The sequence below is a fragment of the Haemaphysalis longicornis genome, unplaced genomic scaffold (assembly GCF_048455015.1).
Source record: "Haemaphysalis longicornis isolate Haplotype H1 unplaced genomic scaffold, Haemaphysalis longicornis Haplotype H1 scaffold_18, whole genome shotgun sequence".
Lineage (NCBI taxonomy): Eukaryota > Metazoa > Arthropoda > Arachnida > Ixodida > Ixodidae > Haemaphysalis > Haemaphysalis longicornis.
Genome location: NW_027526282.1, coordinates 2,257,438 through 2,283,269, shown reverse-complemented (window position 1 = coordinate 2,283,269; position 25,832 = coordinate 2,257,438). Strand labels below are relative to the sequence as shown.

Sequence of the window (25,832 nt, the reverse complement as noted above, 5' to 3'; positions counted from 1 at the left end):
TTAGTTGCAAAAATATGTGGTGCACTGTTCCACTTAATTTTGAGGATATGTGGAACACGGTTCCAATTATATAACTGGAACTTTTTTGCAAAAAAGTTCCAGTTAGTAAGTGGATCTTACGTGGAACCAGATTAAGAGTGTACTTATAATTTTTATGGCGTTATGAACCTTGTCGAAAGTACTTACAACCCGAGAACATTGAATTCAATGATGTTTGAGCTTCCTGGCAAACAGCATAAATCAAAACAGGTATTTAAATTCAGATTTCATTAAAAAAAGCGCTGTATTGAACAATACCACATTTTCTTCGCGCTTGCTTCTAAAACATTTAGCTGAACAACTGCCGTGGATGAAAGAAGAATATAACACATAATTGGGCGGGTTACTTTTGGAAGATAATTGATTGATTGTAGGGTTTAACGCCCCAATGCAAAGCCCATGATGAGGAGCGCCGTAGGGAGGGCTCCGGAGCAATTTTAACCACCTGGGGATCTTTAACGTGCGCCGAAATCTCGCGCACTTGGGCGTGTTTTGCTTTTCGCCTCCATCAGAAAACCGGCTGCCGCTGCCGGGAACCGAAACCGTGACCTCGTGTTTAGTGCTTTTGGAACAAAAAGTGTGGGACAATATGAATCAAGAAGTGGAGAGACGCTATCAAGAGCTGACGTTTTGCTGGTGACGACGCGAGGCAATAATTGACACATTTATTCTCTCATGCCTGGGATATTAGCAAGCGCTGGCTTCTACTATTCACAAAGCGTGACATGTGAAAGTCTTGATTGGCGAGACTTGCACGAGCACCCCGATCCTGAAGTCTCGCAAATCGAGCCTTTCACCGTTTCTACTGGAGCCTTTATTGACGCTGTACGTGAGTGTAAAACTCCAGCAACGGGAATCGGTGCACCATTAATGGCGGTTGTGGGCGCTTTGCCGGTATATAAAATGAGTAAAAAGTTCTCTAAATATTGCTGAGAAAAGTTGGACCCTCTCTAAAAGAAGTTCAACCTAAGTATCACGGCACAAGCTAACAATTTGATTAAAAGCGCTATAGTGACACGTTCGCTGACGTTGTCTGGCAAACCAACACAGCCATAATGCAGGCAAGAGACTACTCGCTACGAAAATACACTAACGGAAGAAACCAAAGCACAAGGTAAGGAATGTTCAGGCAGATGAACGCAACGTGGCTGCAAGTCAAGAATGGTGGAGAAATTTTGGTAATACGCTAAGCTGAGTGTGGTAGGCAAAGGTAGCTTAAACGAAAACGTAACAGAAAGACCGATGTTGCAAAATGTCCGCACGGGGTTTGTTTTGTGGCTGAAAGCGGGTGTGTAGTGTACAGGGGTTGCTCTTCCGGATGAACTTTAAAGTAAGGCTTCGTAACAATACCACACAGCGATCACTCAAAACACGACAAAAGGCGCCACCAAGACACACTTTTTTTGTTATTCAAATCAGTGACCTTTGTCCAGCCGCCAAAACGACACCGTTCTGTTTCTTTGTATACTGCTTTTTGAAAACAGCAGTTGGAAACATCGACTGCCGACAGCCCTTAAAGCCAGGCACTCGACGTGTCTTATTCACAGGTTTTAAATTTGCAAAAAGATAAGAAATTGTCTACGATGTTTTCGCAGATGAGGGCGATGCGCTTCTGTCAAGATGGCCGTAAAAGATGGGATCGGCTACAATAAGTTGAAAGATCGGGTCATGGGAAGTCCAAAAGACCCCATCTGTGTTTTTTTTGGAACTGGAATGAAGGGCGCAACTCTAGTTGAGTGGGTGTTCGAATCATGACTGCGGATGGAGCTTTTGGCAACAATTATCTGAGACATTAAATTGGGATTTATTTATTTATTTATTTATTTATTTATTTATTTATTTATTATGCATTATATCTATTGTGCATGGAATTGGGTAAAGTGTACTAACAAAGACATGACCGCAAGGTTTAAAGTGTGATACCAACGATGCGCAGTGGGGCCTGCACAACAAAAGATAAGATAAACAAATAAACAAAACTAAATATAAATATTAGTATAAGAGCTGACGACAGAAGAAAAATCTAATTTAAGCCACATACCACTTTGCAGAATCAATAGTATGTGGTGTGCCTTAAGCTTGGACAATGTCCACAAGCGTGTTCGGTGTATAATCCGTCCAGGGAGGATCAAAGGAAAGAAAGCTGACCACCCGAAGTCATTTAAGGACGTTTTTGATGGGCTCCCGTATTCTACGTCCGCGTTGCTTTGGTGATTGGTGAACGATATTCGGCCCAGGCTGAACGGCAAGACCCGGGTGTCCTTATTCCCGCACAGATGGCCGTCCGGATCCAGATTCGAATCCATGCTCTTACGCTTTCGCACAAGCATGGGCGCGGGGGCCGGCCTTCAGCGGTGGTGCCATCTCCTGTGGACCAACCGAACCCGTTTCGCAATGCGTACAGAGGGCCGCCAGACGTATAATGATGGTTCTCTGCTCGCCTCGTGTCTTCGAATAGAAAACACCAATCCCGCATCCCAAGTTTCCGCTATTCAAAGAATTACGACGAACCCAAAATGGCAATAGAGTGATAGGATAGCAAAACAAACGGCATAACAGCAATAGCCCAAAATCTAAATAGGGGCGTTTATACAAGGTGATCAAAGATAAGTCGACCGGTTTTTTAAAATAGGCGATTAGATTTACGTGAATACCACCTCTACAGTGTTGTTATGCGTCCAGCGGCACTCAGTATTACGTAGTAATTATTGATGTCAGTGGGTTAATTAACTACAATATAACAACTAACTTTTTAGTGGCAGCACTAAGCAGGCATGTTTGTATTGAACAGTTGGAGGGAATCGTGTTTCCACGCAGTTTTATTTAGCAGACTTCTTCCGGAGCATCCGTGCTCCGAAATAGCGAACTGCAAAGTTTAGCTACCCCTCACATAATTACGCATGGAATACAGTGAAGTCCGACGCAAGGCAGCCGTGGAAGCGGCGTGTATTTTGCGACGTGCCTTCTGTGTACAGTGTTTAGTATGACAATCGGGTGGAGGCGTAGAAAAAAAATTCCCCCGCATTTCCCCGAGGGGGAGAATGTGAAAGTGCGAATGCACGGTTGTCGGCCCGCTTGCGGCGCTTGCGCTCGGCCCCCGCAGCCCACCGCCTCGCCGCCTTCTCTTCCATCTCTTCCATCGGGTTTGTAGTATCACGTGTACACCACGCAGTTATCAAGCCGCTATAACGCCGCTGAGTCGCCAACGCACGCCGCTGACGACGTAGTTTGAATGCGTTAAAGATATAAGGCGCGTTACTCACACTGATATCAGCGTGGCTTCCGTGGCTTAGTCGGTAGCGCGTCGCGCTGCGGCCGCAAAGTCCTCGGATCGAAACCTGGCGCCGGATGCTGTTTCTTTTTTAAATATAGAGGAGCACTGCGGACGCCGCCGACGCCGCCGACGCCGCCGCCGCCGGCGGTGGATGGTTTGGGGTCGCTTATAAAGTGCATTCGCACTTAAAAGTGATAATGGGTACCCTCACAGTCTTGTCTGGCGTTATCGCAAAATGCAGTTCACAGAACTGCCATCGACAAAGAAAACAAAAGGGAGGAGACTTGAGTGTCTGGCATGCGTAATCATGCGAACGGCAATTCAACTGCGAAGTGCGATATCTCGGGGTACGGGTGAGCTACAAGACTTCTGCCAAATAAAACTGTGTGGAAACACTATTTCGTCCAACTTTTCATTGTTAACAAGTGTGCTTACTGCAGCCACTAAAATCATTATTCAATTTATTTAATTAGGCCACTGACAGCAGTACTTGCTTTCGAATTCTGTGTCCCCCTGGGCGCAAAGCCTCGCTGCCAAGGTGGTCTTCACGCAAATTTCAGCACCTAAAAAAGTACCTCTTGACTTAAGTTTGATCACCCTTTATAGGAAAGAAAAAAAAAGGCAAATAAAATTTTGTACAAAGCGATTTTGAAGACTCACAGCAGATTTATATGCCCCAGACAAAGAATACCAAATGATTCAAACCGAATACATGCACATGCAAGTTTTTTGATAGTATGAGCCCGGGTCAGTGTGAGATGCTGAGTTGATGGAAAGATAATACTCCAACCCGATCGCAAGCGAAAATGTAGACACCTAAAAACGCCAGAGACGAATCTGGTTGTTCATTATATTATTTACGATAGCCGTGCAATAGATAGTCTGAACCTTACGGTTGTTTGCGTAATATTGAAACAGCAAAAAAGAAAAATGCTGCTGTGAGGGATAAAAATAATAAAGTGGACAACCTTTTTGGTAACCATCATTACGGAAAATGGAACCGTTCTGTATTGAAGTGCATTGATCGTATCTATTCACGATTTAGTTTGTTGGGAAAACATACTGACGAAAATTTGAGTTGTCTGTTACCAATTTTTCGTAGGCCGATTTGCGGGTAATAGGGGAAGAATGTAGGTTACGGCATAGGAATCCCGTAGTTCGATAGACGTTGGGGTATGTGGTAATGGTCTAAGAAAGCAGGAAAGAATTTGTGTAAGACGTACGACTGAATCATTGTGTGAGAAAACCTGTGAGTGGCCTTTGTTATTTATATGGTAGAAAAAAACTGAGGTGTCAAGGAAGTGAATAAATTAAATAAGATAACGTGTAGATTTGGTTAGTACTGTTTGCAGTCTGTTAATGTTAAACCAATCCGTATATGTCTAGGTTTTATGGTCGTCCATGACGATAGCTTTTAATTACTGTGGTAGTTTATGCAATCGTAGACGGATTTTCGTATGCAGGATGTTACGTTCTATAATCTGTCCTCCTTACAAACACGACTGAGTTGGGTGCTGGGGTGACGCCCCATCTCGGCAATCCGGCAGCGACATAATAAGTGCCGAACCATTGTTGATAACGGCGAATTGTTTACAGGGTGAACGAAATTTACGAAAATATTTGGTTGCAGCAGTTTATTTGATGAGACTGTAATTTTGAAATTAGGAACCAGTGAAATACCAAGTGCAAACCGTTAAAAATTGCGATATAGGCACTCTCACTAAAACTTGTTATTCACATAACAGTGAAACGTCAGCCATGAATCCAGGTAATTGCGTCTGAACGGGGCATTGTTCACTGAAGCGATTTGGCTGATGAAAAAGTGCAGGTGGCTAGACTCCAGATGCTTTTAATTATGTGCAGCGATAATGTGCTACAGAAATTCGCAGGAAATCTATGTAAGAGATAGTGGTGTAAATCATGGGTAGATGTATGTATCCAACTTAAACAAGTATATAAGCCATTTTCCGATACTCTCGTGGGTTACCGGACACCTGACGCCAATGATTGCTGAAACATATTGCCCAAACGTTTACTTGCACTTAAAATAGTGTTTTTTAGTACATTTAAGCGGTATTACCAGCGCGAGCAGAGCTCTTTATAAGGCACGTAATATACCCTCGAAAGAAATTACAATCTGCTGTTAGTCGTAACCGGCGCTTCAGTAGACTGAATTTATGTTAGTGAGGGAGCGTAGAGGCGATTTTGGATTTTGAGCGCAAACGCTGGGGGTGTGTGTAGCTTATTTATATACTGTTAACGTGGTTTTTGCAGCCCTTCTAATCACATTTATTGTCAGTATTATTGACCGCAGCGCAGTTTTCTATCGAAGCTAGAACGAAGCGTCGGCGTATTCCTCTGTCATAGGCAGACGCTATGAATTCACTCCTTTTCACGAGACACATGGAAAATTACAGGCTGGTTGTCTTCGATCGAGCGCTTACCAAGCAACAGAATTTCAGCGATTGCCATGCATAAACCGCCATTTAAAATTGGCGCCAATGTGGAAATGGGTGAACATTAGAACACATCGGTGAACTACGCTACTACCTGGTATACGGCGCTGCAACATGGCAAGCACGCAGCTGATTTTATTTTATTGGTTTGTGTTTACAAACTTGAGTCTCGAACCACCGTTTTCTGTACGTACGTTGCTGGCGCCTCCGAGTAGGGTGTTTGCTGATGGTCATTCTCGTAGACGAGCTCGCTAGCCTCGATGCGGGTTCGCTCAAGCTGCGAGCGGGATTTTTAACAGCTGAGCTGTCGAAACGTTTATTTTCGCCGTGGAGCCTTACCTGAAAACCATCGTAATCAAAAAAGTCGAGAGGATCAAAACGCTAGGCAATGAAGGTTCAGAGATAATGGCGAGGATTCAAGGAGCCCACAAGCAGGAGCAGGGAGTTTAAACGAGGTTATAGAGGTCCATGGAGAGAAACCTGGAACCTTTACGCCAGCAAACCGGCAACGTAACTCCTGGGTCACCACAAAGGCCCAAGGCGTACGGGGCTAGCGGCGGCGGGGAACAGTAACATTTTCAGTCAATTATGAGAAAAAAAGCTTGTGTTGGCATGCAGTGCTCAACAGCTCGACGAAAAAAAGGCCAGATAGGAATTTGGAAAGTATTACAGCCAAATGTTTTAGGTTTTAAGAGAAAAAAAAGAAACCTAAAGAGGGATTTAGTTGCCCATAGCCTGCCAAAACGATTCACTCTCACCTCTCCCTGGCAGCCTCAATACGAGACGGGAAGGCAAACGAACACATGTTTTTGGCAGGATGGAAATAAATAATAAAATAACGAAAACAAACGATAACTTAACCCCCCAAATTAAGCACAAGAGCAAAACACTAAAAGACCACCGCCGAATGAAGTATAATGAGGTGGACCAGACGAAAACACACCTGTCGGAATCTAAGCTGGGCTCCTTGCGCTTTAAAACCGGCTTCTATAAGGTTGCGTTCGTGGAGTGATCTCTCGCGCGCTGTTCCCCTCGACAGTTCAGTGCAGGCGTGTTTGAAGTTTGGAGCCCGCACGCTGAGTTCGCGAAGCCGGTTGCCCCTTGTTCTAGTGCGTGCTAATGCGGTCCACTATGGGATAGATGTGAAAGCCAGCCTACAATAATCCGGGCCTTCCAAACAGAGAGCGCTTTCAGCTGAAAGTTCTCAAATCCATGTGAGGTGCAACAGCCGTGTCTTCGACGGAGGGAGGGGGGGGGGGGCAAGCTCTAGTGTTTATCCAGCCTTGCACAAGTATTGCAAGCTGCGCCATTTTTTGTCTGTGTACCTATCGCTGCTTTCTGGTTATTTTCACCTCAACCGCGGTTCAACGGAACCCAAAAACTGCTAAGACTGCAAACATGCAGTGAAATGATTCAGGGTTCAAAAGCGCAAATGAATGTTCACGGAAACATAAGACAGCCTAGGAGGAAGTAAGAAGCAAGTAAACTGCATTTGTGTAGTCGTAGAAAAATGACATTACGAACATCGATGTCCTAAATTGGTTAATTTGGGACATTCAAGTAAAGAAGATTCACTTTAAAAAAATAGGCTTCAAGGAAAACCTCTTTATTACGCCGTAGACGACAGCAAAGCGGAAACAGAGAAGCAATGCGAGGGAGTAGCTTGAAAAGTAAGCCCAGTTTCAGGAAGTGCGAAATCAGCTGAAACAGCGGAGCAGTTGTTATTTCGTGTCGCCCGAAAGGTTAAGCCCTCGACCGAGAACGGCAACGTCGTTGCTCTGCAAATCATACGGTTGGCGCAAAGCAATCGGCATCTTAGCGTCAGCAGCGGGAGGCTCTCTCTCCTCTCCTTCCCTTTGCGGGAGGAAGAGGAACATGCCAGTGCCAGACCACTGTGCCATTTATCGAAGGGTCTGGGAACCGGTATCTGCCAGGCCGCGGGTATCAATACCACTGTGCCCTGTATCGGTGGTATTTGAGAATCGGTTTCTGCAAGACTGCTTACGTGTCTGTAGACCTTCTCCTCCGTCTGCGTGACATACGAACTAGAGCAGACGTACGAAAAAGCTCGACCAACACCTCTTAGACCTGGGTTTCGACAATGGGAAAAGTAGTTTCCTTATTTAAAGACACTCGATTTCTGTTTGCTGAGATCAAGAAGGGGGTTATTAGGTAAACGTCCTGCGTCAAAAGAACCACCGAAAAATTGTTAACGAAAAACATTGAAACAATCGCACTTCAGCTTTAGTCACTTATCTTCTCCAGCTAGTCATTGAGTACAAAATTGGGTGTGGGAATAAGGTAATGCGCAGAAAGGCGGGAAAACGAGAGTTACACTGAGTGAGAGAGAATTATTCTTAAAGGAAAGACGTATGGGAAGGCGGGTGAAAGGAATTCACCCTGCTACAAATAATTGACTCTGCGTGACAAAAAATACCTGCAAAAAACGGCGGTCCTATTGTTCGCATCCGCGTTGTACCACTGTCATCCTTCCCAAACCGAAGTTGCCATTGTGCAAAATTCCATTTTTGTGGGAGCCCTCGAATCTTTTTGCCTCAGTGGTAGCTTCCGTGTGGCAGCGGTGACGCATTTCCGTGGACACCTGATGAGCACGGCTGATAGAGGACGGCGAAGAGCCACGGGGAAATTCAAAATGAGCCAAATAACGCTATCGTGTAAATAAATATATGTTCAGCTATTCGTAAAAAAACCGAATAGCTGTACCCCTTCGGCCCTGATTTTTTTATTTCAAGCAAAACAGTGTTTTCTGTGTGTTTTCCTAAATTTTAGGGTTTCATAAGGCAACAAACGAAAAATACAGCTGAAAGTTGAAGTAATAACGGATTCATTATTGAGGCAATTAATTAAGACATCTGGAAATTAAACCATTTATGTAGTGTAATGACAACACTTTTGCACATTTCCTGAACGTTATGTTCACATGAACCTACAAACAAGAATTCACCTTTATAGTGCACGTATTTATAGATTTCCAATCTTGAGAATAAAACTGACGCCGCCATTTCTTTCAGCTTCAGTGTCGTAATTTCCACTTCACCGGAGCTTCTTCTTTATTGTAGCGAGTAGCTCCACTAAAATGAAACAACAGCGTTATCTATTGCAATAGGCATCATTGAAGGACAATTCTCCCCAAAATTAGCACTTTTGGTTTGGTTCTCAATGTGCTAGACTATCTACAATGAGATGGCGTCAATTGACGCCACCAGGGCCTAAAGGGGTACGGTAATATTAATACCCAGTTCCGCTTCGGTAATGCTAAACACGTTCGTCTAAACTTACGCCAAATAGGACTCACCAGACACAATGACATGTGAAATATATTACTTTGCAGGACCGACTGAGGGGGGCGGGGGGCGGAGAGAAGGCGGAGGGCGGTTAACTAATGTTGTGTCCGAGTCCGGAACCGAATAGAAAAATGAACCTTTAGTAATCACGCACAAAATCTGCGGGTTCACTTTCCTTTTCCTTTTCGACTTCATGAACAGCTGATCACTCGGCGGACGCATTTTTTTAAAGTACAGAATAGGCAGTTCTCAAACAAGAAACAGGTATCGTTGGAAGAGTGTCGTATCTGATAAGGCCGTGTGATTTTAGTTTGTGCTAGTTTCTGCAGGCTGCCTGTGTCATTCGGAGATCTTTCCAAGATGCGGTTAGTGGCGGGTGGGGCTTACTCTATAAGCCGGTCAATGGGCTACGCACGGAGGACATATGCAGCAGAAGATGAATGTTTGCCAGCCCTCACCTCAGCACAAGACGACCCATGATTTAAATTCTTTTTCGCGTGCTGCTCCCCGAATATAATTTTTCAGTATCCACCGTTAATCTTTTGTAGAATTTTTGAGAAATGTACGCATGGTTTCCTTGTTCAGGGTAGTGATGAATACCCGAGGTATGATATTGGCAAGCGTAGCTGGCGTGTTGTCAGGTATGATGCTCTGCTAGTATATGTAAGCACACAAAACCGATTTACATACCACTGTACAGCCGTTGCATGGATATCTGCAAAAAACACTGCTTACGCAGACACTGTTAGTAAATTTTAGACTAGGGTAATTACAATCGCCTTCATGCATACGCAAGCCTCGCGACGCTGGTCTTTGACACGCACCTCGCGCTTATACAGACCGAATTTACAGACCGAAATATTTACACTCTCGTAAACCCACCAAATTTGCGAACAGAGTGACTGCTTCACATAAATAGGCCTTTCCAGCGAATACAAAACGTTAAATCGCAGTCGTAAACGTGCCGCAGAAACAGCAGCGACAGTGGTGTGCGGGCCGAGCGAACCGCGGGTGATATCGTAACGTTCCGCCGTAGGAAAATGTCAGTGGTGCCCCTACAGGCAGCGCTCATGGCCTACACAGTTTCGTTTAGCCATGGTTTACACATTTTGAGACTTTGTTTAACGAAGGCTGCCACACTTTACAAACAGAAGAAAACACCGTTCCTCTTTGTGTGCTGGGGTGTGCCTTCCTCGCCTTTTTAAAGCGAAGCTCTCTATGCGTCACTGATGGAGTTGTCTGTCGAGCAAAACACACTGCCGGAAGGCCACACTTACACACATTACAAGAAGGCCTACTATACGCACTTCAGCAAAGCCAACTTTACAGAATGAGTTTCACAATTGGTAGTACAATCAAAGCAACTACAACCTAGCAATGCGATGTCTTTCCCATCTAACGGAGCTCGCGTAATACCCAAGATATAGTTTGGCACTACGGATTGTTACCGATGATGATGATAAGATACATTCTTTAAGCAGCGTTGCACTCGGGATTCCAACTTTGGCTTTGTGGTGTTGGACGTTAGCTAGGAGTGTGACGATCTGTACACTTTGTCTTTCGACTTTCGCGGTTTCGATTTTGGACTTTGGTCGAGTGGATATCAGACTTTCGCTTTTACTCAGGTTGCTTCGGAGAAAACTTCGCGTATTGTCACGTATTCTCTTAAGAATGGGGCTTTTACTTTTCTTTCGCAATTCTAGTCAATTACGCTCCTGGTTCGCTGTACAAACACTGGAGTCGGGGACGGGAATGACGCGATTTAGAGTCTCCTCCAAGATAAAATCTACTTAGAATTTTTATGCCGTTATGAACCTTGTCGAAAGCATTTACAACCTGAGAACATTCAATTTAATGGTGCTTGAGTTTTCTGGCAACCAGCCTGAATCAAAACAGGTATTGAAATACAGATTTTATTTCAAAAAAGCGCTGTATTGAACAATCCCACATTTTCTTCGCGCTTGAATATAAAACGTTTAGCTGAAACAACTGGCGTGGATGAAAGAAGATTATAGCACATAATTGGGCGGGTTACTTTTGGAAGATGATTGATTGATTGTAGCGTTTAACGCGCCAACGCAACGCCGACAATGAGGCGCGCCGTAGGAGAGGGCTCCGGATTAATTTTAACCACCTGGGGATCTTTAACGTGCGCCGAAATCTCGCGCACACGGGCGTTTTTTCCTTTTCGCCTCCGTCAGAAAACCGGCCGCCGCTGCCGGGAAACGAACCCCTGACCTCCTGCTTACTGCCTTTGGAAGATAAAGTGTTGCACAAAATGAATCAAGAAGTGGAGAGACGCCTCGAGAGCTGATGTTTTGCCGATGATGACGCGGGGCAATAATTGACACATTTATTCTCTCATGCCTGGGATAAAAGCAAGCGCTAGCTGTTACTATTCACAAAGCGTGACATGTGAAAGGCTCGATTTGCGAGACTTGCACGATCACCCCGATCGTGAAGTCTCGAAAATCGAACCTTTCACCGTTTCTACTGGAGCCTTTATTGACGCTGTACGCGAGTGTATAAATGCAGTAACGGGAATTGGTCCACCACTAATGGCGGTTGTGGGTGCTTTGCCGGTATTTAAAATGAGTAAATAGTTCTCTAAACATTGCTGTGCAAAGTTGAACCCTCTCTAAACAAAGTTGAACCCAGGTATCATGGCGCAAGCTAACAATTTGATGATAAGCGCTACAGTGACATATCCGCTGACGTTGTTTGGCAAACCAACATAGCTATAATGCAGGCAAGAGACGACTAGCTACGAAAATAGACTAACGGCAGAAACCAGCGCACAAGGTAGGGAATGTTCATGCCGATGAACGCAACGCTGCTTCAAGTCAAGGAACGTGGAGAAATTTTGATAATACGCTAAGCTGACTGTGGTAGGCAAAGGTAGCTTAAAAGAAAATGTATTAGAATGCCCGACATTGCAAAATGTCCGCAAGGAGATTGTTTTGTGGCTTAAAGCGGGTGTGTAGTGTACAGCGGTTGTTTTTCCGGATGAACTTTCGAAGAAGGCTTCGTAACAATACCACATAGCGATCACTCAAAACACGAGAAAGGACGCCACCAAGAAACACTTTTTTTCGTTAGTTTAAATCTGTGACCTTTGTCCAGAGGCCGAAACGACTGCGTTCTGTTTCTTTGTATACGGGTTTTGAAAAACAGCAGTTGCAAACACCGACTGCCGACAGCCGTTAAACCCAGGCACTCGACGTGTCTTGTCCATTGGCAAAAGGAAAAGAAATTGTCTACGATGTTTTGGCAGATGAGGGCGATGCGCTTTTGTCAAGATGGCCGTAAAAGAAGGGACCGGCGACAATCAGTTAAAAGATCGGATCATGGGAAGCCCAAAAAGCCCCATCTGTGTTTTTTTTGGAACTGAAATGAAGGGCTCAACCCTAGTTGAGAGGGTGTTCGAATCTTGACTGCGGATGGCGTTTTTGGCAACAATTTTAGGAGGCATTAAATTGGGATTTATTTATTTATTTATTTATTTATTTATTTATTTATTTATTTATTTATTTATTTATTTATTTATTTATTTATTATGCCTTATAGCTATTGTGCACGGAAGTGAGTAAAGTGTACTAACAAAGACATGACCACACGGTTTAAAGTGTGATACAAACGATGCGCACTGGGGCCTCCACAGTAATAGATAAGATGAACAAACAAACAAGACTAAATATAAATATTCGTGTCAGAGCTGATGACAGAAGAAAAATCGAATTTAAGGCACAGACAAGTTTCGAGAATCAACAGTATGTGGTGTGCCTCAAGCTTGGACAATGTCTACACGCGTGGTCGGTGTATAAGCCGTCCAGGGAGGGACAAAAGAAACAAAGCCAACCGTCTGAAATCATTTAAGCACGTTTTTGATGGGCTCCCGTATTCTACGTTCCGCGTTGCTTGGGTGATTGGTGAACGATATTCGGCCCAAGCTGAACGGCAAGAACCGGGTGTCGTTATTCTCGCACAGGTGGCCGTCCAGATCCAGTTTCTGACCCATGCTCCTACGCTTTCGCACAAGCGTGGGAGCGGGGGCCGGCCTTCAGCGGTGGTGCTATGTCCTGTGGCCCAACCAAACCCGTTTATCAATGCGTAGACAGGGCCGCCGGACGTATAATGGTGGCTCTCTGCTCGTCCCGTGTCTTCCAATAGAAAACACCAATTCCGCATCACAGGTTTCCATAATTCACAAAATTATGTCTAACCCAAATTGGCAACACCGTGATATAATATCAAACTAAATGGCACATCAGCGATAGCACAAAATCTAATAAAGCATGATCAAAGTTAAGTCGACCACTTTTTTAAAATAGGCGATTAGATTTATGTGAATACAACCTCTGCAGTGATGTTATGCGCCAAGTGGTACACAGAATGACGCAGTAACTATTCATCTCAGTGGCTTAATTAACTACAATTTAACAATTAACTTTTAAGTGACGGCACTAAGCACGCATGTTTGTATTGAAAAGTTGGACGGAATCATGTTTCCATGCAGTTTTATTTAGCAGAATTCTTGTACCGCGTCCGTACTCCGAGATATCAAACTGCAAAGTTTAATTACCACTCCCATAATAACGCATGGATGACAGTGAAGTCCTATGCAAGGCAGCCGTGAAAGCGACGTGCCTTTTGTGACGTGCCTTCTGTGTGCGGTGTTTAGTTTGACAACCGGGTGGAGCCGTAGTAAAAAGTGATAACTGGCACCCTAACAGTCTTGGCTGGCGTTACCGTAATCCTCAGTACTCAGAACCGCTATCGAAGCAAAGAACAGTAACATTACACCATCTTCCCACGTGGGAACCCTGAGGGGATGCAAAGCCATGGAGTAGTAGCGTGTTAATTGGTTGTTAGAGTAAAGACACGTGTAGTAGCGTTTTATATGTCTTGTTTATTTATCGAGTAGTGGGGAACGTTTTGCGGCTTCTCGTTCTCGATGCAAGGCATCTGCTTTTCGACGCTGGCGTTTCGAAGCGTTCTCACGTTGCCGAATGCCATCCGGATCAGCTACTCGCCGCTGGCGTTTCAAAGCGGCTTCTCGTTCTCGAAGCGAGGAATCCGATGCTCAACGCTGCCGTTTATGTTCGTCGTCGCAAGCTCTCCGCTGTGCAGCCTTGTCTTCGGTGGTGCTCGCGGTTCTGACAGTGTGCTGGCTGGCGCTAGTTGAAGATGTGCCATCCAGTTCGCTGAAGGAATCGTTGGCGTCCTTTTGCAGTCGTCGGACGGCGCAGTACCGAAGAAGCAACTGAGCGGAGCGCGGACGGGTATATTTGCAGAGCAGAGGGAGTGGAGAGCAGGAGCAGCGCGCATGCGCGTGATTGGACAGCTGGTGTGCAGAGGGGAGAGGAGGAGCAGCGCGCGCTTACGCAGAGGTTCTGGCGGGCGGGAGTGGAGAGAGAGCGGCGTTATCACAGCTGTTGTGGAGAGGAAGAGAGGTGCGGACGCCGGACGACGAAGGGTCGACTAAGAGATGCTTTGCATCTAAAAGGAGGAGGCTTGCGTTGGTGTTCAGTGTCTGGCATGCGTAATCATGCAAACGGCAATTAAACCTGCGCAGTTCGATATCTCGGAGCACGGACGCACTAGAGGAATTTTGCCAAATGAAACTGCGGAGAAACACGATTTCGTCCAACTTTTCATTGCAAAGAAGCCTGCTCACTGCAGTCACTAAAAGTTCATTATTCAATTTTAGTTAATTAAGCCACAGACATCAGTACTTGCTTTTGTATTCTGTGTTCCACTGGGCCAAAGCCTCACTGTACAGGTGGTCTTCGCGCAAATTTCAGCACCCAATTTTAAAAAACCGGTCGGCTTAAGTTTGATCACCCTTTATATGCAAGAAAAAAAAGCAAAAAAATCTGTGCAAAGCGATTTTCAAGACTTGCACAGCATATAATAAAGTTTGATCACCCTTTGTATGAAATAAAAAAAGCCAAAAAAATTCAGTACACAACGAATTTCAAGACGAGTTTCATATGAATGCGCCTTGTCTGGCGGATTCATATGCACCAGACAAGGAATACAAAATGATACAAACAGAATTATCATGCAAATGCAAGTTTTTGGACAGTACGAGCCTGGGTCAGTGCGAGATGCCGGGTTGATGCAAAAGGAATACTACAACCCGATTCCAAGCGGAAATGTAGACACTTAAAAGAATTTTTGTGCTAGATACGCGAGAAACCAATCTGGTTGTTTGTTGTATTATTTACGATAGCCGTGCAATAGGTAGTCTGGACCTTACGGTTGTTGGCGTAATATTAAAACAGCATAAAAGTAAAATGCTGCTGTGAGGTGTAAAAATATTAAAAACGACAACCTTTTAGTAACCATGATTACAGAAAATGGACGGGTCCGTTCTGTATTGAAGTGCATTGATCATATCTATTGCCTATTTAGCTTGTGGGAAAAACATACTGAGAAAAATTTGAGTTGTGTGTTACCAATTCTTCGTAGGCCGATTTGCGGGTAATATGATAAGAATGTAGGTTACGGCATATCAATTCCGGAGTTCGACAGACATTGGGGTAGGTGGTAATAGTCTCAGAGAGCAGAAAAAAAATTGTGTAAGACATACGACTGAAATATTCTGTGAGAAAACATGCGAGTGCCCTTTGCTGTTTATGTGGCAGAAAAAAGTGAAGGTGTCAAGGAAGTGATTAAATTCAATCGAATAACGTTTAGATTTGGTTAATACTGTTTGCAGTCGGTTAATGTTAAACGAATTGCTATATATCTAGGTTTTTGTACCGTTCATGATGATAGTTTTAATTACTTTGGAAGTTTATGCAATCGTAGACGGTCTTTCGTATGCAGGATGTTACGTTCTATAATGTGTCATCGTTACAAACACGAAATAGTTGGGGGGTGGGATGACGCTCCATCTCGGCATTCCGGCAGTGTCATAATAAGTGACGAACCATTCTTGATAACGGTGAATTGTATACAGGGTGAACCAAAATTATGAAGATATTTGGTTGCAGCGGTTTATTTGAAGAGACTGTAATTTTGAAAATAGGAAGCAGTGAAATACTAAGTGCAAACCGTTAAAAAGTGCGATAGAGGCACTCTCCCTCAAAGTTGTTATTCACAAAACAGTGAAACGTCAGCCATGAATCCAGGTAATTGCATCTGAACTGGGCTTTCTTCCCTGAAGCGATTTGGGCCGATGAAAAAGGGCCAGGTGGCTGGATGCCAGACACTTGTAATTATGGGAAGCGATAATATGCTACAGAACTTCGCAGCAAAACTACGTAATAGTTAGATGGTAAATCGTGGGTAGATGCATGTCTCCAACTTAATCAAGGACATAAGCCATTTTCCGATATTCTGGGTGGCTACCGGACACCCGACGCCAATGATTGCTGAAACATATTGCCCAAACGTTTACTTGCACTTAAATAATGTTTTTTAGTACTTTTCAAGCGGTATTACCAACGCGAGCCGAGCTCTTTATAAGGCACGTAAAATAGCCTCGGAAGACATTGCAATGTGCTGTTAGTCGTAATCCGGCGCTTCAGTACCGTGAATTGTTGTTAGTGAGAGAGGGTAGAAGTGCAAACGCCGGTGGGGGGGGGGGGGGGGGGGTGTGTAGCTTACTTATATACTGTTAACGCGGATTTCCCCACCCTTCTCATCACGTTTATTGTCCGTATGGTTGACCGCAGCACAGTTTTTAATCGAAACAAGAACGAATCGCTGGTTTATTCCCCTGTCATAGGCAGACGCTATGAATTCACTTTTTTTAGCGAGACACATGGAAAATTACCGGCTGGTTGTCTTCGATGAAGCGCTCACCACGCGATAGAATTTCAGCGATTATAATGCATAAACCGCCATTTTAAATTGGCGCCAATGTGGAACTGGGTAAACATTGTCACACATGGGTGAACTACGCTACTACCTGGTATATGGCGCTGGCAAAATGGCAAGCACGCAGCTGATTTTATTTTATTGGTTTGTGTTTACAAACTTGAGTCTCTAACCACCGTTTTCTTTAAGTACGTCTGGCTCCTCCGAGTAGGGTGTTTGCTGATGGTCATTGTCGTAGCGGAGCTCGCATGCGTCGATGCGGGTTCGCTCAATCTGCGAGCGGGATTTTTAGCAGCTGACCTGTTGAAACGTTTATTTTCGCCATGGACCGTTACCTGAAAACCATCGTCATCAATGAAGTGGAGAGGGTCAAAAAGCTAGGCCATGAAGGTTCAGAGAAAATGGCGAGGAGTCAAGGAGCCCAGAAGCAGGTGCAGGGTGTTTAAACGAGGTTATAGAGGTCCCGGCAGTTAAACCAGGAACCTTTACGCCACCAAACCGGCAGCATAACTGCTGGGTCACCACAAAGGCCCAAGGCGTACGGGGCTAGCGGTGGTGGGGAACAATATCCTGTTCGGGCAATTATAAAAAAATCTTGTGTTGGTACATGGTGCTCAATAGCTCCACACAAAAAAGGCCAGATAGGAATTTTTATAAGTATTAGAGCCAAATTGGTTAATTTTTAAAGAAAAAAAATAAACCTAAAGAGCGGTTTAGTTGCCCATAGCCTGCAAAAACGATTCATTCTCGCCTTCCCAGGCAGCCTCATTACGAGACGAGAAAGCAGACGAACACATGGGTTTGGCATGGTGTAAAAAAATAATAAAACAACAAAAAAGACGATAACTTAACCCCCCAAATTAAGCACAACAGCCAATAACTAAAACACCCCCAACGCATGAAGCATAATCAGATGGACGACGGGAAGAAACACTTCCCGTGGTGGGAATCTAGGCTGGGTTCATTGCGCTTTAAAACCGGCTTCTATGACGTTGCGTTCGTGGAGTGAACTGTCGCGTGCTGTTCTCCTCGCCAGTTCAGTGCATCCGTTTTTCAAGTGGGGTGCCCACACGCTGAGTTCGCGAAGCCGGTTGCCCCTTGTTCTAGCGCGTGATAACAAGGTCCACTTTGGGATAGATGTGAAAGCCTGCCTACAATGATCCGGGCCTTCCAAGCACAGAGATCTTTCAGCGGAAAGTTCTCACATTCATGTGCGGTGCAACAGCCGTGTCTTCGACGGAGGGAGGGGGGTGGTGGCGCAAGCTCTAGTTTTTATCCAGCCTTGCACAAGTAGTGCAAGCTGCGCCATTTTTTTATCGGTTTATCTTTCGCTGCTTTCTGGTTATTTTCACCTCAACCCCGGTTCAACGGAACCAAAAAAAACTGCTAAAACTGCAAACATGCAGTTAAATAATGAAAAAGAAGCATACTTTTGTGATTCAACGTTCAAAAGCGCAAATCAATGTTCGCGGAAACAAATGACTGCCTCGGTGGAAGTAAGACGCAAGTTGACTGCATTTGTGTATTCGCAGAACAATCCAATTACGACCTCGCAAAACCAATTGAGGACATTCAAGTTAAGGTGATTCTTTAAAAAATAGGCTTCACGGCAAACACTTCATTTTCTGCGGTGGAAGACAGCAAAGCGGAAACAGAGAAGCAATGCGAGGGAGTAGCTTGAAAAGTAAGCCCAGTTTCAGGAAGTGCGAAATCAGCTGAAACAGCGGAGCAGTTGTTATTTCGTGTCGCCCGAAAGGTTAAGCCCTCGACCGAGAACGGCAACGTCGTTGCTCTGCAAATCATACGGTTGGCGCAAAGCAATCGGCATCTTAGCGTCAGCAGCGGGAGGCTCTCTCCCCTCTCCTTCCCTTTGCGGGAGGAAGAGGAACATGCCAGTGCCAGACCACTGTGCCATTTATCGAAGGGTCTGGGAACCGGTATCTGCCAGGCCGCGGGTATCAATACCACTGTGCCCTGTATCGGTGGTATTTGAGAATCGGTTTCTGCAAGACTGCTTACGTGTCTGTAGACCTTCTCCGTCTGCGTGACATACGAACTAGAGCAGACGTACGAAAAAGCTCGACCAACACCTCTTAGACCTGGGTTTCGACAATGGGAAAAGTAAAGTTTCCTCATTTAAAGACTCGATTTCTGTCTGCTGAGAACAAGAAGGGGGTTATTAGGTAAACTTCGTCCGTCAAATGAACCACCGAAAAACTGTTAACGCAAAAACATTTGAACAATCGCACTTTAGCTTTAGTCACTAACGTTCTCGAGCTACTCATTAGTACAAAATGTTGTGTGGGAATAAGGTAATGAGCAGAAAGGCGGAAAAAACGAGAGTTACACTGAGTGCGAGAGAATTATTCTTTAAGGAAAGACGTATGGGAAGGCGAGAAGAAGGCATTCACACTGCTACAAGAATTTACTCTGCGTGACAAAAAATACAGGGGTTAAAACACATGGTTCCCATTCAGTTAGGCTTTTCATTGAACCGAACAAGAGTAACAAATAAGATTGAAGGTGGCGCTGGAGTGATCGAGTCAGTGAAGGCGGACTAAGTATTGACATAAAATTAGGACTTTCTCCGCTATCAGCGGGCGTGAAGTATTTGCTACTACGTAGATATCATGTCAGCAATGCTGGCGGTGTAATTTTGCGTTGGCAGAGGTCTTTGACACAGAGTCTGATATCGAATCTGTGGGCTGTACGGTCACCCGAGATGGAGATAAAACCTCGTTTGTAGTAGGTGTAACCTTACGGGCACAAAGCTGGATCAGAACACTGTTCAATCGCTCTGGTATATCTATGTTATACACCATCTTCATCTGCGTCGTGAATGTCCACAGGCGCCAGAGCTATCATTTGAAGGAGTGGCCGCTCAAGCTAAGTACCTTGAGTTGCAGCCTCTCAGAACGGCTCATCTCTGCAGCAAAAGCGCCAACAGGACCCCCCCCCCCCCCGACGAGTCTGTCTTCGCCTTCCGGAAAGAAAATGAAGGACACGCCGAGTCAGCACCATGGTGTTTGAAGAGATGGGATCGGGCATCGTCCACTTTAGATGACAAACAATTTCGATGCAGGAGCAATTTACCAAGTTCGAGCACCTGTATCACAGTTTTGTGCTCAAAATTTAAACTGCGGTTGAACGTGGATATACACTCCAGCTCCTTCCCCTCTTGAAACGCATTCCGGACGTGTACCACAGCATCTACGCGCATGAAAGCACCGTTTGGCGAGCTGGATGAAGCGATGGTGACATTTAAAACCGCCTTCAGCAAGTAGCCAACAGCATCGCTGACGCCCACGAACGGGGGCTCAGTTGCTCACCGCAGAAGTCTGAGCACTTATACCACTCAAGAAAGCGCTGCCGTCGGAATGCCTGTTCCCCAGATATTCAGGTCACACTAGACGGCAATATCATTCCGCACGTGCCCTCTGTTCACATTCTCGGACTCCGAATTCGGGAAAATGGGAATTATTGGCACCCTCGAAAACACCGCCGACCATATTGGCAGACGTATCGCCCGCATAGCAAACCGCAACAACGGCCACAAAGAAGCTAACCTCCTAGGCTTGGTGCATGCATTCATCACTAATCGCATCGCATATGCCACTTCCTTTCTGTAGTTTGCCCAGACGTAAATTGGGTTCTCGAATGCATCATCCATAAGGTGGTCTAGCTGGCCATGGGACTCCACCGTCCCACCTCTAGTGACAAGTCTCTTAACAACGGGACACATAATACCTTAGATGAGCTAATTGAAGCCCACCCTGTTGATCAACTCCAGCGTCTGTCCTCTACATCTCGGGTCGCTCCATCCTAACAAAACTGGACATCTCCCTTGCTGCGCAGCACAGAGTTAAGGTCAGTTTGAGCCACTCTCTCCGATCCCGCTACAGTGTGACCTCCAACCCAGGGAACATGAACCCTGCCTTGAATCAAGGACACCGCCTTGCCCCGGCCAAGGCCTTAAAAAAGTCCACGCGTCGCACCCTGCTACCCTGTACGTTGACGCAGCGGAATATCCGTAACGTGCAGCCTGCGTGGTCATAGCGGTCAACTACCGGGGAGACTCTGTTGCTTCATGCTCGGTCTCCATGTGTCACCCTGAAGTCGTTGAAGAAGTCGCCATTACCGTGGCCCTTTCAGCTACCCCGCCAGCGCAATAATCTCCGACTCACCGACGGCTCTTGGGAACTTTGCGACGGGTCGTGTATCCCCAATCACTGCACGCATCCTGCAGATAGAACCAAATCCACCTGCACAGTGCCCACTGCTGATATGGACATCGGCCCATTCGCGCCTTCAGGGTAACGAGCTGGCTAACGAGGTAGCCCGAGATTTCTGCTGCCGGGATGCCTCGCAGGCTGCCTCCCCACCTCATGCCTCGCAGGCTGCCTCCCCACCTCGGGCGGGAGGGAGGGATCACCTAGTCACATATGGGGACAATACACAGCACTATCGCGTTAGTCGGACGCACTTCCCTGGTCCCGCTCCACCTTAAAGCGCAGGCAGTCTGTTCAGGGGTGTCCACTGCAGACTAACCTCTTCCCGCATTGTGCAATCTCTAATTCCCATGCAATAATGCAACACGTGCACGTGGTGCTCTAGTGCCTGTCACTTCCCTTCATAACATAGTCGGCGCGTGTTCCTCGAAACCCCCGCCATCGTGCTCTGTCCGTGCCCCTTACCACGGTATAGCAATGGAAGGATACGCTGCTCAGTTCCAACCCACAAGTGCAAGAGTGTGTGATCCAGATGGCCGAACACGCCACTAGGGCCTACGGGCTCCTGGTCATCGGCTATCAAACTGTAGTGTGCCGGTGCTCCGATCCGGCGCCTGTTTCTAAACAGATTCGGATAAATAAAGTTTTTGCCACTACCAGGTTGCTGATCCCTTAATTTCTTTGCAGTTCCCTTCTCGCCCACATTTATATGAGAGATTACTGGACAGGTGTTATTTTTCATTCTCATTGGTTTTCTTTAACCAATGAAATGTTTAACTGTGGACCATAGACGCTGTTAGGCGGGTGAGCTCCTTTGTCTTGACCTCCTTCCCCCTCTTGCGCATACAATGAGGGGCGACAAAAGTGATTTTGCAGGGTGGCCTGCCCGTCCGTTTTCGCGTATGCCGAAGTTGCTCAAGCAACTGAGAATACTTGGGTTCTGTAAACAAAATATTTCCTTGACTACCAGAAGGAGATGACAACAAGACAGACAGCGCCCAATAAAACACAAAACCAAGACAAGCCTCTGCGCATTCATCGGCATTCGTGCGCGCACGTGGTTCCCTCAGACGCTGTACAAAGGGAACCACGTGCTCTCTGAGCGGCTAACGGTCGGCGCTAACTACTCACGCGAGAAGCAAAATAAGACACATCCGCAAAACACCAAATACAGACGCAACAACAACAACAAAAAAAGCAAGTACACAAGCTGTAAACCGCACAAGAAACACTTACTAGGAGGACGTCTATATGCTAACCTGAGGCGTCGCTGGCCTAATTGGTAAGTTGAAAGTCTAAAGTCACCGGCGGAGAGAAGCCGGTCTCCGCGGGGCAGTCTTTTTCGCTTTTCGGGGCACGGGGTGCGGAGTCTTGTCGGCGTTTTGACCTGCGACGGCGAGGCAAGCTCGATCCCGTAGACGAGGCGCTGGTCGTCCCGCCGCAATCCTACCTACGGATGTCCTCAAAAGCCACGTCACCCACGGATTCTCCTGAGGGATTTCTACTTTCATTAATCTTCAATCCATTGCTGCAAGCTTCAGGTCGCACCCCCGTAAATAGATGTCGAATGACCGGCGGACTGCCCTGCACATTTGCTCCTCCGTCGCGCTCAATTGTTCTTTTTCCTTTCGGGCCCGACACCACGCCCCACCTTCGCGTACGGGGCTCCACTCCCCATTCTGACGTCACCTTCCAGGAATCGCGCAGGCGGCCCACGCTGGACCCTAGCGGTTCCTCCCGACCCAGGATCCGCTAACGTCGCCTCCCGAGAAATGCAGAGTCACGAGCGAACCGAACTGCTACGGCCCCGCCACAAGACCCTCCGAGCACGACAACGAAAAGAAAACGGGTTGAGAGTTGGGTGAGTCGGTAATTATGCATCTTGCAAATAACAAACTCCGCGCAAATTACGGGGACAAGAACCGTCTTCATGTGCCGTCTCCATGTGTCCTTGTCCCCGTTAATTTGCGCAGAGTTTGTTTTTCGAGAAATAAAAAAATCGAACACACAAAGCAGACGGGTGACTCAGTTGCGGACGCGCGACAAAAATGGCCTTCACCTGGCCTTCACATGGCCTTCACCTGCCCATATCGGCTGCCCCAATGAAAAAACTAACCCCTTGGCGTGACGTTTTTCACAACCTTCTTCATTTTACCTGCTCTGCTTTCGTAATCAAATTTGTTCTTTATCTTGGAAACAGTTTTCACCTTTGTTTTGTAAAGCAGGTAGTTTAATTTATTGCGAAGACACCCTAAAAATCATCATTTGGGCTTGCTTAATGCTTTAGAGTAACACACCAGCAGTCCTCGTAACAAATTTATTAGAGCATTACAGAAACGGTTTCGCCTCGCTTTCATTGGACGCGACCTCTATAACGAGAGGTTCTACAAAGTTGCTCTGTGTAGACTCCGTGAATAGAGTATTCCAGTTCATCATTTCTGGTTCTCTTAAATTTGTTGTTTACTGTTGCAAGGTTCCCCACTTTCTCAACCACGAAGACACCATCTTCCATCATGCCTTCGTAGTAGTCAACGTCATCAGCCACAGTATCATGAAACACAAAATTTCCTTTGAAACGAATTCTTGTTGTAAAGTTGCAGCTCTAAAAAGAAGATATTCAAGAGAATTCACAACACATTCATGTAAAACTGTGATATTAAAAAAATACATAAATGCTCCAGACGCAGCCCAGAAAGGTCAAAAAGGCAATAAAAATTAACGGTATTCTTTGACAAGGCCATAAGAAATATTTACTTAAAGCTCTGGTTGCATAAACAGGTTCGCGTGTTTGTGCTTTATGTTATATTTTTTTTTAAACTTAAACTTTCCCAATTCAGTTCTTTTTCAGGATTTTGAAGTCCTCTAAACAAGATATTCCCCAGAGGTCTGTGTGGCTGTTATTGCCAGGACCACACAAATGCCAACGTGGAAGGATTTTTAAAGCAAAGCTTTCTACCTCTCCCAGCTAAAGGTTCTTTCATGGCGTGCGAGACAGTAATCTCCCAACGCGGGGGAGGCCTAGCGGGGAGAAGGAACCTTTCACTCACGGAGCGCACTGTGGATGGAGCGACAAATTTATCCACCGTTCCCCACGCCGAGGTGCCTGCTCACGAGGGTACGCGTCGCCGGTACGGCTTTGTAGTCTGCTTTAACGGCGGTTGGTTTGGGCCTTTTTTGGCACTACTTGGCGTCCATTCCGCGCCTCCTTTGCTCGGCTTCATTAACTTGTTCGGCAGCCCCTTTTTTGGTAACCCGGACCTGATGGAAATAAGTTGTCGTACGGCTAAGGTACCTTAAGGGTTTGTTTGAAGGGCGGGAAAACAAAACGTAGAGACCACATAGAACTACATGGCCGCTACAGAAACTCTACCTTTCGCGCGCGGTTTGCCATGAATCTGAATCCACTTTCTAAATTGATCACTACCAATTCGGTTGTGTTTTAAGAGCCATTACGAAAGGTTAAAGAAGAAACTGGTCCTGATAAATACCAATTATAAAATTTTCCTCAAATTTCTCGCAATTCTCGAAGTTACTACAATAACTAGTTCAAATAAATATAAATGGGGATCACTAAGCTTCCATGCCGAATTGTTGCGGTGTCTAGCTTGTGTCGCGTGGTGGTGTAGCCCCGATCTAGCACTAAAGATGGTTAGGCGCCTCTGTCTCACCCTCGGAAAGACGCTCCTCTCCATTTTCTTTCTGCCGACACACGGCCGGGACACTGCGGTGGCGTCCACCACTCTAACGCTGCCGTAACCGACGCCGCGGTGTTCGGCGTGCCGCCCCCACGAATTCCAAGTAACGGCTGGCAAAACCTGTCGTTTCAATCTTTGTAGAGCCGTGTGTGTGAATGCGACGCATGCGCAATTGTTGTAGGTGTCGAAGGACGCAACGCCGCCGTGCCTAGGACGTTCAAGCTGAACTTAGCAGCATTCAGCCTGAAAAGCTCCGTCCTCGTCAAAAAAATTTCAGCCCCGGAAGGAGAAAGCATTATCTACTTGTCATCCCCGCAGACCTTCGTGACGAACTTTTGGAAGCGTGCCACAACGACCCGTCTTCCGGACCTCTCAGAACACCTCGAACTATTGCAAAAATCAAGGCGAACTACTTCTAGCCCCGACTTACATCTGACATCGCCCACTACGTTCGGAGTTTCTGTGACTGCCAGCGACAAAAAACGCCGCCGACAAGACCCGCGGACTATTGCAACTCATCGCCGTCCCGTCGAGTGGCCATTTCAACAGATTGGAATGGATCTTGTAGGCGCGTTCCCTACATCACGATCACAGAACAAGTGGATTGTCGTAGGGGCAGACTACATGACGAGCTACGCAGAGATGGCCGCTATTCTGAGGGGGACTGCACAAGAGGTCGCCAATTTCTTCATAAAACAAATTGTGCTGCGACATGGAGCCCCTGAAGTCCTAATCACGGACCGCCAAACGGCCTTCACTGCGGAGCTTATTCGAGAAGCATTACGCTACAGCAACACGGATCACCCAAGAACTACGGCATACCACCCCAAAAGAGCAGCCGAACGAAACCTCTGAACAAAACAATCGCGGATATGCTGTCTGTGTAGTCGACGTTGAGCATTAGACTTGGGATGAAGTCCTACCGTATGTCACGTTTGCCTACAACACGGCTATCCAGGAAACCACACAGATTACACCGTTCGAGCTTGTCTACGGAAGACGAC

The 25,832-nt window shown here is 46.0% G+C and overlaps 1 long non-coding RNA gene across 1 annotated transcript in view; it reads right to left on the bottom strand.

Moving 5' to 3' along the window:
• Positions 1-23,485: 23,485 nt before the first annotated feature.
• The window catches only part of LOC144166538 (uncharacterized), a 93,841-nt gene continuing 91,494 nt past the window's right edge, over positions 23,486-25,832 (bottom strand). Inside the window, exon 4 of the long non-coding RNA XR_013321699.1 lies at positions 23,486-23,735. This is a non-coding gene — a long non-coding RNA (uncharacterized LOC144166538). The remainder of the gene's footprint in view (positions 23,736-25,832) is intronic.